The following is an 11,698-nucleotide window of genomic DNA, read 5'->3' on the forward strand; positions in this document are numbered from 1 at the left end:
AGCAGACATCCCCGTCTTGTTCCTGTTCTTCAGGGAAATGGTATTAGTTTTTGACCATTGAGTAGGATTTTGGCTGTAGGTTTCTCATATAAGGCCTTTATTATGTTAAGATTTTATTCCTCTGTTCCCACATTGCTGAGAGTTTTTACCTAAAATGGCTGTTGGATTTTGTCGGATGCTTTTTCTGCATCTATTGATATGATCATGTTATTTCTGTCTTTCAATTTGTTTATATAGTATATCACATTTATTGATATGCAAATATTCTACCAGCCTTGTATCCCCTGAATAAATCCCACTTGGTCATGGTGTATGAACATTTTAATATATTTTTGGATCCAATTTGCTAATATTTTGTTGAGAATTTTAGCATCTATGTTCATGAGGGATATTGGCCTGTAATTCTCTTTCTTCCAGTGTCTTTATCTGGTTTTGAAATTAGGATAATGCTAGACTCAAAATAAGAGCTTGGAAGTGTTCCTTCCTCTTGCATTTTTTTTGAATAATTTTAGGAGTATAGGTTTTAGTTCTTTGAATGTTTGGTAAAACTCCTGTGAAGCCATCCATTCCGGGTCTTTTGTTCCCTGGGAGTATTTTGATTACTGCTTCTATTTCATCAATTGTTATTGGCCTATTCAGCTTTTCTGATACTTCTTGATTCAGTTTTGGGAGATTGTGTTTTTAGGGGGGATTTGCCCATTTCATTCACATTGTTCAGCTTGTTTGAATATAGTTGTTCATAGTATTTTCTTACAACCCTTTGTATTTCTGGGGTGTCATTAGTTACTTTCCCACTTTTGTTTCTGATTTTATTTACTTGGGTGCTTTCTCTTAGTTTAAGGATGAGTCTGGCTAATGGTTCATCAATCTTGTTTATCTTTTCAAAAAACAAATTCTTGTTTTCATTTAATTTTTACATTGCTTATTTTAGTCTCTATATCACTTATTTTTACTCTAATCTTTTTTATTTCCTTCCTTCTACCTACTCTGAACTTTTCTTATTGTTCTCTTTCTAATTCTTTAAGATGTATAGTTAAATAATTTATTATTAATTGTTCTTGTGTTGTTTTTTTGTTTGTTTGTTGTTTGGTTTTTTTTTTTTTTTTTTTGAGGTAGGCCTGTAGTGCCATTAACTTCCCTCTCAGGACTGCTTTTGCTGTGTCCCAAAGATTTTGGGTTGTTGTGTGTTGATTTTCATTTGTTACCAGGAAGTTTTTGAATTCTTTCTTGATCTCATTGCTAACCCATTCATTGTTTAATAACATGCCAATTAGCTTCCATGTGTTTGAATGGTTTTGAGTGTTTTCACTGTAGTTGATTTCTAATTTCATTCCATTGTGATCTGACAAGATGTTTGATATTTCAATCTTCTTGAACTTGTTTTGTGTCCTAACATGTGGTCTATCTTTGTGAATGACCCATGTGCACTTGAGAAGAATGTATATTTTCCAGTTTTGTGTTGAAATATTCTTTAAGTGTAAATTAAATCTATCTGATCCAGTGTGTCATTCAGAATCACTGTTTCCTTGTTAAATGTTTGTCTGGAAGATCTATCCAGTGGGTCAGTGGTGTGTTATAATCCTCTATGACTGTATCTCTCCCTTAAAGTCCTCTAGAAGATTTTTATATATTTAGGTGCTCCTATATTGGTTACATATATGTTTACCAGGGTTATATCCTATTGTTGGATTGATACCTTTAATATAATGTTTTTGTCTCCTGTGATGGCATTCACTTTGAAATCTATTTTGTCAGATATGAGTATTGCTACTCCAGCTTTTTTTTGTTTCCATTTGCATGGAAAAAAATTTTCCATTACTTCACTCTCAACCTGTGTGAGTCATTTGTTCTGAGGAGGGTATCTTATAGAAAGCATAAAATTGGGTCATGTTTTTGTATTCATTCAGCTACTGCATGTCTTTTGATTGGAGCATTTAATCCATTTACATTTAAGGTTATTATTGATAGGTACTTATTTATTGCCATTTTAATTCTGTATGCCTAGGTCTCTCTCTCTCTCTCTCCCTCTCTCTCTCCCTCTCTCTCATTCCAGCAGACCCTTTAGCTTTTCTTGCAGTACTGGTTTGTGATGATAAACTCCTTTAGCCATTTTTGTCTGTGAAGCTCTTTAATTCACCATCTATTTTGAATGACAGTTTTGCTGGACAGAGTAGTCTTGGTTTCAGATCATTGCTTTCATTACCTTGAATACGTCATGTTATTCCCTTCTGGCCTGTAGAGTTTCTGATGGGAAATCAGCTGACAGCCTATGAGAGCTCCTTTGTAGATAACAAATTGCTTTTCTCTTGCTGCCTTTAAGATTCTCTCTTTGTCTTTAATTTTTGGCATTTTAATTATGATGCGTCTGGGTGTGGGCCTGTTTGGGACTCTCTTGCTTGGGACTTTCTGTGCCTCCTGAACTTGTGTGACATTTTCCTTCACCAGATAAGGAAGTTTTCTGCTATTATTTCTCCAAATAGTTTCCCTATCCCTTGTTCACTTTCATCTCCTTCTGGCAGTTCCATTATGTGAATATTCTTAGTTTCTTATTGTTCCACAGCTCCCTTAAGCTGTCCTCTTGTTTTTAAATTGTTTTTTGTTTTTGCTTCTCTGATTGAGTGATTTTTTTTCTACCCTGTCTTCTAATTCACTGATCCAATTCTTAGTTTCCCCTAATCTTCTGTGTATTCCTTCCCTTGTGTTCTTTATTAGTGTTATATCCTTCTTCTTAGTTACTATATATTTTCTCATGCTGTTGAGCATCTTTGCCATCATTATTCTGAACTCTATATCAGATAAATTGCTTATCTCCATTTCTTTTTTCTTTTTGTTTGTTTGTTTGTTTGTTTGTTAGAACAACTTGGCAAAATAAAATTCCTGTTTATTGTTGGACAACATTGTTTCACACATACATAAAACAGGCCAAAAAAAAAAAATAAACAAACAGCAATTTCATAGACAAAAAAAAAAAAAGAAACCTTTTTAATCTTTGGTCTTTTTGACCATCTCATACAAACCAACTACTTATAGTACAGCTAGGTACATGCACAAAAAGTTACTGGAATGCTCGTAATAAGATTTTTTGTTGTTGTTTTTGCTTTTTTTTACAAGTTTTTTTTTTTCTCTCCTTTGAGATTATAATGAACATGGTCATACCACAAGTAAAGTCAGAAGTAGGACAGAAAATGCTCCAAAGGCTGGTTTGGTCATCCCAAGATAATTTGAAATGGCTGACTCCTAGCAATATGTACAAAAATATAAGATGTAAGTAAAAAATACAAACAAATTTTCCTTTTTAAGTACTTTTAAGAAAAAAAGCATGGCCTTGGAAGTTTTTGTTCTTTTTTCCTCCCCTGTTGCAAATTCACATTGTGGTTTTGAGGTGTGTCTGTCATCTACAGATGGTGCTGCCCACGGTGGGTGGGTGGTTGGGAATCTCTACTCAAAGGTGACCACATTTAGATTCTGAGATGGGAAGTGGAGGCTGAATAGGTCACAGAGGCCTTTAAGTTTAGCTTTTCCTTTTTTTGCTGTCTGGTCATCCTCATCAGTCTTCTGCTTCTTGGTGTCAACATTGTCATCCTCATCATCTTCAGCTGCCCATTTGCCTGTAGCTGCCTCAGCCTCCTCATCTTCATCTCCATCCTCTTCATCACAATCACCTTCCTCTTCCTCCTCCTCCTTCCTCTTCTTCATCTACCTCATTGTCAGCCTCCTGCTCCCCATTTTCCTTATTAGCGTTCTCATTCGCAGGTGCATGTCTTCCATTCTCTGCCTCCTCCACAACTTCCTTCTTCCCCTTCAAGTCCTTGGTAGTGATCTCAGAGCTGGTGTCCAACACCATGGCTGACATGGTGGGGCACACCAGTGATCCTATGCAGTGTATTTTTTTTTTTAAAGCGAGAGTTGGAGGACTCTGGTGAAGAAGCTGCCAGAGTCTGCAGCGGTGGAGGAGGCGTGCGGCAAAGGTGGTTACAGCAAGCAGAGAGGGAAACACAGGAGCAATGCAAAGGTGGCTTTTCAGAGCAACCAGTCTTATCCCCATTTTATTTAGCCCTTCTTATGGAGAATTCTCTTATTCTTTGTTTGTTTGTTTGTTTGTTTGTTTGTTTGTTTGTTTGTTTTTCTCCCAGTTTGGCTGCCTGTTTGGGTTTGTGACTCCATATTAGTTAGATCGGCTATGCCTCCCAATCTCCAGTGTAGGACAGTGTCAAACACTGTTTCTGAGTAATTAGATCAAGCACAGACTCAAAGCCTCCAGAGTCCTGCCTCTGCCTGCAGCCTAATTGTATTCAGTCTTGAATAGCCTCAGGCAATTGTCCACAGGTGTGGTGAGAGGTTTTCTTACAGGGTGGGGCTATTGCTTTTGCCAGGAGGCTAATTGTTATTCTCAGGCTCTTAATGGGCCTCAGAAACTCCACAGAGTATGACAAAGGGTTTTCCAATAGTGTGAGGAAACTGCCTCTCCCCAGGCAAAAGCCACTTGGATAGCAAAGTTTTGCCGGAGAAAGATGACCTTCCTACTGTGAAGGAGTGACTCAGCAAAGAAAAACTTGATGTCTGCCTTCCAAGCTCTAACCCCAGAGCCCACAACCCTGGCTTCTGCTCACACAGCTCCAGTCCACTCTGCCCTCCCTCTGCTAGAGTTCAAGGTGAATGGCTGCACACCTTGTGTGTTAGCCCTTTAAAAGGGCTCCTGCATTTCTAGCCATCTCTCCATGGCAGCCAGGTGTTACATAGGAACCTTTCTCAGTTCTCATGCTCTCTGTTGGGGGGGTGGGGCACAGCTTGGGGTTAGACCCCAGAGTTTTCAGTGGCAACTCCCCACAGCTGAGATATCCCTCTGGATCTTTAGTTGCTGTCTGTGGGAGCCCAGTCAGCCCTTTTGCACTTCTGATCTCCCTACCAGTCTCCATATAGTTTCCACTTTCTGTCCTTAATTATCAGGGTTCTTTCCAGCTACTCTTCAGTTGATTATTCAGAATGGCTTTTGGGGTATTTTAGTTGTAATTCTAGTTTGGTCCTGGGAGAATGTCAGTGTGGCATTCATTTACTCTGCTGACATTTTTAATCTCTGAAAATTACTGATCTGCTGCCTCTTGCATGCCCTCTACTGGGGATCAAGCCTGCAGTCGAGGCATGTTCCCTGACCAGGAATTAAACTGTGACCTCCTGGTTCATAGGCTGATGCTCAACTGCACTGGTTGGGCACTGAGTGTTTTTCTTTTACTTAATTTCTAGTTTCATGCCATTGTGATCTGAGCAGATACTTGATATGATTTTAATTTTGAAATTCTAAAGCCTTATTTTATTTCCTATCATGCAATCTATCTTTGAGAATGTTCCTTGTGTACTTGAGAAGAATGTATATTTCACTGCTTTGGGATAAAATATTCTATAGATATCAATTAAATCCATTTGATCTGGTGTGTTATTTAGGGTCACTGTTTCCTTTTTGAATTTTTTTCTGGATGATCTATCTAGTGAGGTCACTGGGGTGATAAAGTTTCCTACTATGACTGTATTGTTGTCAATCTCTCCCTTAAAGTCCTCCAAGAGCTTGTTGATATATTTAGGTGTTCCTATATTGGGTACAAATATGTTTACCAGAGTTATATCCTTTTGTTGGATTGATCCTTTTAGTATTATATAGTGACCTTCTTTGCCTTTTTTTATGGCCTTTGTTTTGAAGTGTATTTTATCAGATATAAGTATTGCTACCCCTATTTTTATTTTTTCATCTCCATTTGCATGGAAAATGTTTTCCATCTTTTCACTTTTATCCTGTGTATGTCTTTTGTTCCGAGATGGTATCTTATAAATAGCATATATATTAGTCATGGTTTCTTTTTTAAAAATATATTTTTATTGATTTCAGAAAGGAAGGGAGATATAGAGATAGAAAAATCAATGATGAGAATCATTGATCAGTTGCCTTCTGAGCAACCCCAGTCATGTGCCCTGACTAGGAATCAAACCATGACCTCCTGGTTCATAGGTTGATGCTCAACCACTGAATCACACTGGCTAGCCATATGGGTCATGTTTTCTTATCCATTCAGCTACCCTATGTTTTTTCATTTAGAGTAATCCATTTACTTTTATGGTTATTAATGATAGATGGTAGATACCTATTTGTTGCCATTTTTATTCTTTATGCCTATGTTTTTTTTCTCTCTCTTTCTGTCTCTCTCTTGCCATCGTTATTCTGAACTTTATATCAGATAAATTGCATATATATATATGCAATATATATCTTCTTATAGCAGTCACTCTAACCTTTCTTCCAACTCTGGCTTGGTGATAATAAACCACTTCAGCTTTTTTTTTTTTTTTTTTTTTTTGGTCTGGGAGTTCTTTATTTCTCCTTTAATTTTGAATGGTGGTCTTTCTAGAGTAGTCTTGATTTCAGATCTTTGCTTTTCATTACTGTGAATACTTTGTGCCAGTCCCTTCTTGCCTTCGGTGTTTCTGTTAAGAAACCAGCTGACAGTCTTATGGGAGCTCCTTTGTAGGTAACTGACTATCTCTCTCTTGCTGCCCTTGATATTCTCTCTTTGTCTTTAAATTTTGCCATTTTAATTATGATGTGTGTTGGTTGGTGTGGACTTTTTGGGTTCATCTTGATTGGGATCTCTGGGCTTCCTGAACATGTGTGACTTTTTCCTTCACCATGTTAGGAAATTTTTCTGTCATTATTTCTTCAAACTGGTTCTCTATCCCTTGTTCACTTTCTTCTCCCTCTCTTACTTCTGTAATGCGGATGTTGTTCCATTTCATGTTCCCCCTAAAATTCCCTTAAACTGTCCTCATGCTTTTAAGTATTTTTTCTTTTTGCTGCTCTGATTGAGTGACTTTTTTCTACCTTGTCTTTTAATTCTCTGATCTAGTTCTCTGTTTCTTCTAACCAACTGTTAATTCCTTCCAGTATGTTTTTTACTTCAGCCCTGTCATTCTGCATTTCTGACTGGTTGTTTTTCATGGTTTCTCTGTTGTTTTTCATACTGTCAATCATTCTAAAAACCATTAATTTATACTGTTTCTGACAACTTGCTTGCCTCCATTTCATTTAGCTGGGGTTTTTCTTGGGATATTCTTCCTGTTCATTTATTTGAGGCCTGTTTCTTTATTTTCCCATTTTTGTTGTTTCTTTGTGTTTGTTTCTGTGTATTGGATAATACTGCTATGCCTCCCAGTCTTGGTGGAGTTGACCCAGACTCAGAGGTATAGTCTTCTTATGTGACCCAGTGGTATAGTCTCCTTGGTTTGCTGAGCTAGGAATGTCCCTTCTGTGGGTTATGTGAGCCCTCCTGTTGTATTTGTGTCTTGATTATTGTTGTCCCATTCAAAGGTAGACTGAGCCCTCAGGCTTGATGATTGTGAGGCTCAACCCTGAGCATGTCATGCCTACTGTTGTACAGGTGCTGACAGAACAAAACCAGCCACAACAAGACCAAACCAAAAACAACACCCCAAAAACAAAACAACAGGAAAAAAAAAAAAACTAAAGAAGAATACGAAAAGACATAAGACCAAAAGAATTAGAGGATAAAAAGAAAAAACTGGAATAAAAAGAAAATATAAAAGTAAAGGAAGAAAAGAAATAGTATAAGAATAAAGAAATGAAAATAAAATGATAATTTTTAAAAGTAATGGTAATGCATACAATTAGATATAGAATAGGAAAAGAGAAAAGAAGAACACATAAAATAAATTTAAAATAAAAAGGGAAAGAGAAAGATAAAAATGAATAAAATAAAAGGAAAGAGAAAAATAGGAGATATGTAAGAAAAAAGAGAAGATGGAGGTGCGGGGGGAAGCACCTTTAGATCTGCTATTTGTGGAGCTCTCCTGATTTTGCTCCAATGTTGTTGAATCTGGCCCCTGGGCCTCCCAGGAGGTTTTCTGGTGCAAGCCAATGTGAGTTGCTGTCTCTGTTTGGCCCTTGGCAACCTGACTAAAGCACAGCAGGGCATAGTCCCAAGCAGTCTCGTGGGTGAGACATCCCAGAGGCTGGGTTTGCCTCAGGTCTTATACCTTGAATGTCACTGTACTGAGCTACTCGTCCTCCCCCCACTGAACTGAGCTCTGTGAGTGTATCTGGATTTTGGCAAGGATGTTTTGAAGAGACTAGCGTTGGGGGTGGTGCCTGTCATTTCTGGGGCGGGGTGTGGGGACACTTCCTCTCCTTCCAATGCCTCAGCTAACCCTGTACTGCTAGCAACCCCTCACTGCTACCCCAAGCAGGAGGGGATTTTTAAAAAAAAATTAGCACTCAAATTTCTCTTGTCACTCAAATCTTTCAGTGTGGCTGGCCCCTGCTGGGCAAGGTCTCCACACAGGTTCTGACCAGCCCAAGTGTCTGAGTCCACTGCACTGTGGATTCAGACATAGATTTCCAGCCCAGAGCTATTTCCCCTTGCCTTGGGTAACAGCAGGGCAGGGCAGAACCAGCCATTCCACAGGTGGAGGAGGGAAGCCTCCCCTGTGCTCAATGTGGTCAGGACAGATCCTCTTGCCCAGGCCACACCATCCAGCTCCCATCCTGCTCTCCACCAAAAGTTCTTCCAGAGAAGAAAGGAATCCTCAGATTAACTGCTGGGTGTACTGGTCAGACTCCTCCACTGGCCCTGAGTTTCCTAATGTGGCCCCTCCCACAGACACAGATCACAGCAAACTTCCCCAGACTAATATTATCACAAAGCAATCATTCTTTGCCTGGAACGGTGCAGTCTGCGTCTCCCATGTGGACCTAATTACCACTGTGTGGTCTCTCTTTCCCTTCCCTGGTGCTGCAGATTAGGGATCCCTGTGTGGGCTCTGACCCCACACTCCCATTGTGCGGGGATTGTGCTGCTGCACCTTCCCTCTGGCTTTGCATCTGCACAACCTCTCCTGGTTGCCACATCTCCCCTCTCCTTGCCTCCTCTCTCCTCTCTGTGCTCCCCACTCAGAGTATTTCAGATCAGTTATATATATACTTCCACTGTTTTTTTAAGCCGAATGCTCTGTGGATGCCCAGCACTTGCCCATCTGACTACCAGACAGAAGCCTTCCCAAGAGACACAGCCCCCAAAACTTAGCTCTGCATGGCTCCCCAGCAGAGTGGGTGGTCACAGCACAGTGAGGCCGAAATTCACAGCTCCACCAGGGCTCTGAATGGCTGAAAACTAGCTCCCCCCATGCCATCCAACTAAGCAGGGCGGACTGAAATGCCCAACCCTGCAACATTCCTCTTTGCTGCAGAACCCAGCAGGATGGGGTAGACTGAGCAGTTCAGCAGTTGCGGGGAGGGGTGTCACCCATGTACTCAGGGTGGGAGAGACCAATCCTCTTTCCCAAGCCACACGGTTTAGTCACTGACCCGCTCTCTGCCTAAAGCCTTTCCACTGAATAGACGGCCCCTCAAAGGCACTGCTGCCTATACCTAGCTTCCCTTCACCGGACTCAAACAGGGCCACGTTGCCTCTCCAGCAGTCATAGACCAGAGCAAACTCCCCAGGCTGGTGTTGTAACAATAGGAGCACTCTTTCCCTGGGATGCTGTGGGTCAGTGTCTCCCAGATGGACAGAATCCCCACTGATTCCCACCACCTGATGCTACAGGGGCTCCCCTTCCTGTTTCTTTTGGTCTGGATTGGGGATCCCTGCATGCAGTTGAGTTTGCACACTACAAGTGGGAGGGCGTTTTGCAGCCAGGATATCTCTTCAGTTTCTCAGCCACCATACCTGCGTGAGGGGGCTCACCCTCTTTGCATTTCCCCCCTCCAGAAGTCTCCTCCTGGCTTATTCTGTGCTCCTTGGTTATAATATTTCTGATCAGCTACACGTCAACTGTTTTTTCAAGTTGATTGCTATGTAATTTAGCTGCAAGTCCAGTCTGGGGCTGGGAGCAAGAGGACAGAGCTTCCAGCTACTCTGTAGCCATCTTGGAATCTATAAAATAAATCTTTATTTGACACGTTTAAATTGTCAGTTCTAAATATGATTTAATATAATGCTCCCAGAAACATATATACTTTATAAAAACAGACATATATGCATACTTTTGAGTTAATTTATGGCAATTATTTGCAAGATATGTTTTTGTTTAGAATAAGTGGCAGATCAGTTTTTCTAGGATCAAATCATTTATTCATTTATTCAATTAACAAATATTTATTGGATTTCTTTTGCATGACAGACACTGACCTAGAAATAAACAAAAGTTCCTGTCTTCATGGAATTTTTGTTCTAAATTGATTATCCTTTTTTAAAATTCTTTTTAAAAATAGGGTTTACTAGTTGCCCTTTTTCTGTTTTGTTTTGTGTGTTTTTTAAGGTATTTTCTAGCACAGTGCCTTATACATAGCAAGCACCTTCTACAAATTTATTCAATTGAATAAATTCTCAACAGAACAAAAAGTGACTCTACTCTAGCTGGTTTGGCTTAGTAGATAGAGCGTCGACCCACAAACTGAAGGGTCCCAGGTTCAATTCCAGTCAAGGGCATGTACCTCAGTTGCAGGCTCAATTCCTGGCCCTGGTAGGGGCATGAGCAGGAGGCAACCAACCAATGTATCTCTCTCACACAGTGATGTTTCTCTCTCTCTGACTCTCCCCCTCACTTAAACTCTCTCTAAAAATCAGTGGAGCCCTAACCGGTTTGGCTCAGTGGATAGAGCGTCAGCCTGCGGACTGAAGGGTCCCAGGTTCGATTCCGGTCAAGGGCATGTACCTGGGTTGCGGTGACATCCCCAGTAGGAGGTGTGCAGGAGGCAGCTGATGGATGTCTCTCTCTCATCGATGTTTCTAACTCTCTATCCCTCTCTCTTCCTTTCTGTAAAAAGTCAATAAAATATATTTTTTTAAAAATAAATAAAAATCAGTGGAAAAATATCCTTGGGTGAGAATTAACAACAAAAAAGTGACTCTAATAATATATTGCATATATATAACTTCCAATTTTAAATATTCTGATCTATTGTCAGATTCAGATGAGATGGCAGACTATATATTGTCATTTTTAAAAATTAGATATATGGTCACAATGTTTAAGTTATTTATCAGAATAAAAAGACACTATGATTTGAATACTCTTAATTTGCTCAATTAATCTCCCTACTATATTTGCATCTCTTCAAACTTTTACATACCATTATACAGCAGATTACATTGACTAAATGTTTTATAATTTTAGTATTACTTGTGTGGCACAGAAGACCGATTACACATAGCATCACCTTTCTCCTTTCCCTTCTTAAGAGTCACATTTTGATTTATCTAGGCTAAATTGCCTCCTATATATAAGATATTACATCTCCCAGGCTCTCTTGAAGCTAGATCTTTTCACTAAATTTTAGCCAATAAAATATAAGTGAAAATGAAAAGGCTAAAAGGCTAATTCCAGTGTAACCCTGATGTTTGGCAGGGGCGGTAAGCAATCTGAATCTGTGCATGCTAATGTACATGCTTGATAACCTATAATTAAGTCACTGCCCCTTTCTCCACAATCTGGTCTTACAAGACCTGTTACCTAAATGCTCACATTTTACAGAGGCCATAAACCATGAGCAATACACAACCCCTGCAGGGGGTTATCAGCACTGGCACCAGGCCAGGCCCTTAGATATGGTCTTAAGGCCCCGATCCCAACACATGGGGCTTTTTGCAATGCCCGCGAAAGGTCCAGAAGTATGATCCATATTTGGGGGACAAAG

General features: G+C 39.8%; 1 pseudogene across 1 annotated transcript; it reads right to left on the reverse strand.

The window, feature by feature from the left end:
• Positions 1-3,438: 3,438 nt before the first annotated feature.
• Positions 3,439-3,853, reverse strand: LOC308244102 (annotated as a pseudogene). The gene has a single exon. The product of its transcript is annotated as an uncharacterized misc_RNA (transcript).
• Between the last annotated feature and the right edge of the window lie 7,845 nt (positions 3,854-11,698).

This window comes from Plecotus auritus (genome assembly GCF_963455305.1).
Source record: "Plecotus auritus genome assembly, chromosome: 3".
NCBI classification, from domain to species: Eukaryota; Metazoa; Chordata; class Mammalia; order Chiroptera; family Vespertilionidae; genus Plecotus; species Plecotus auritus.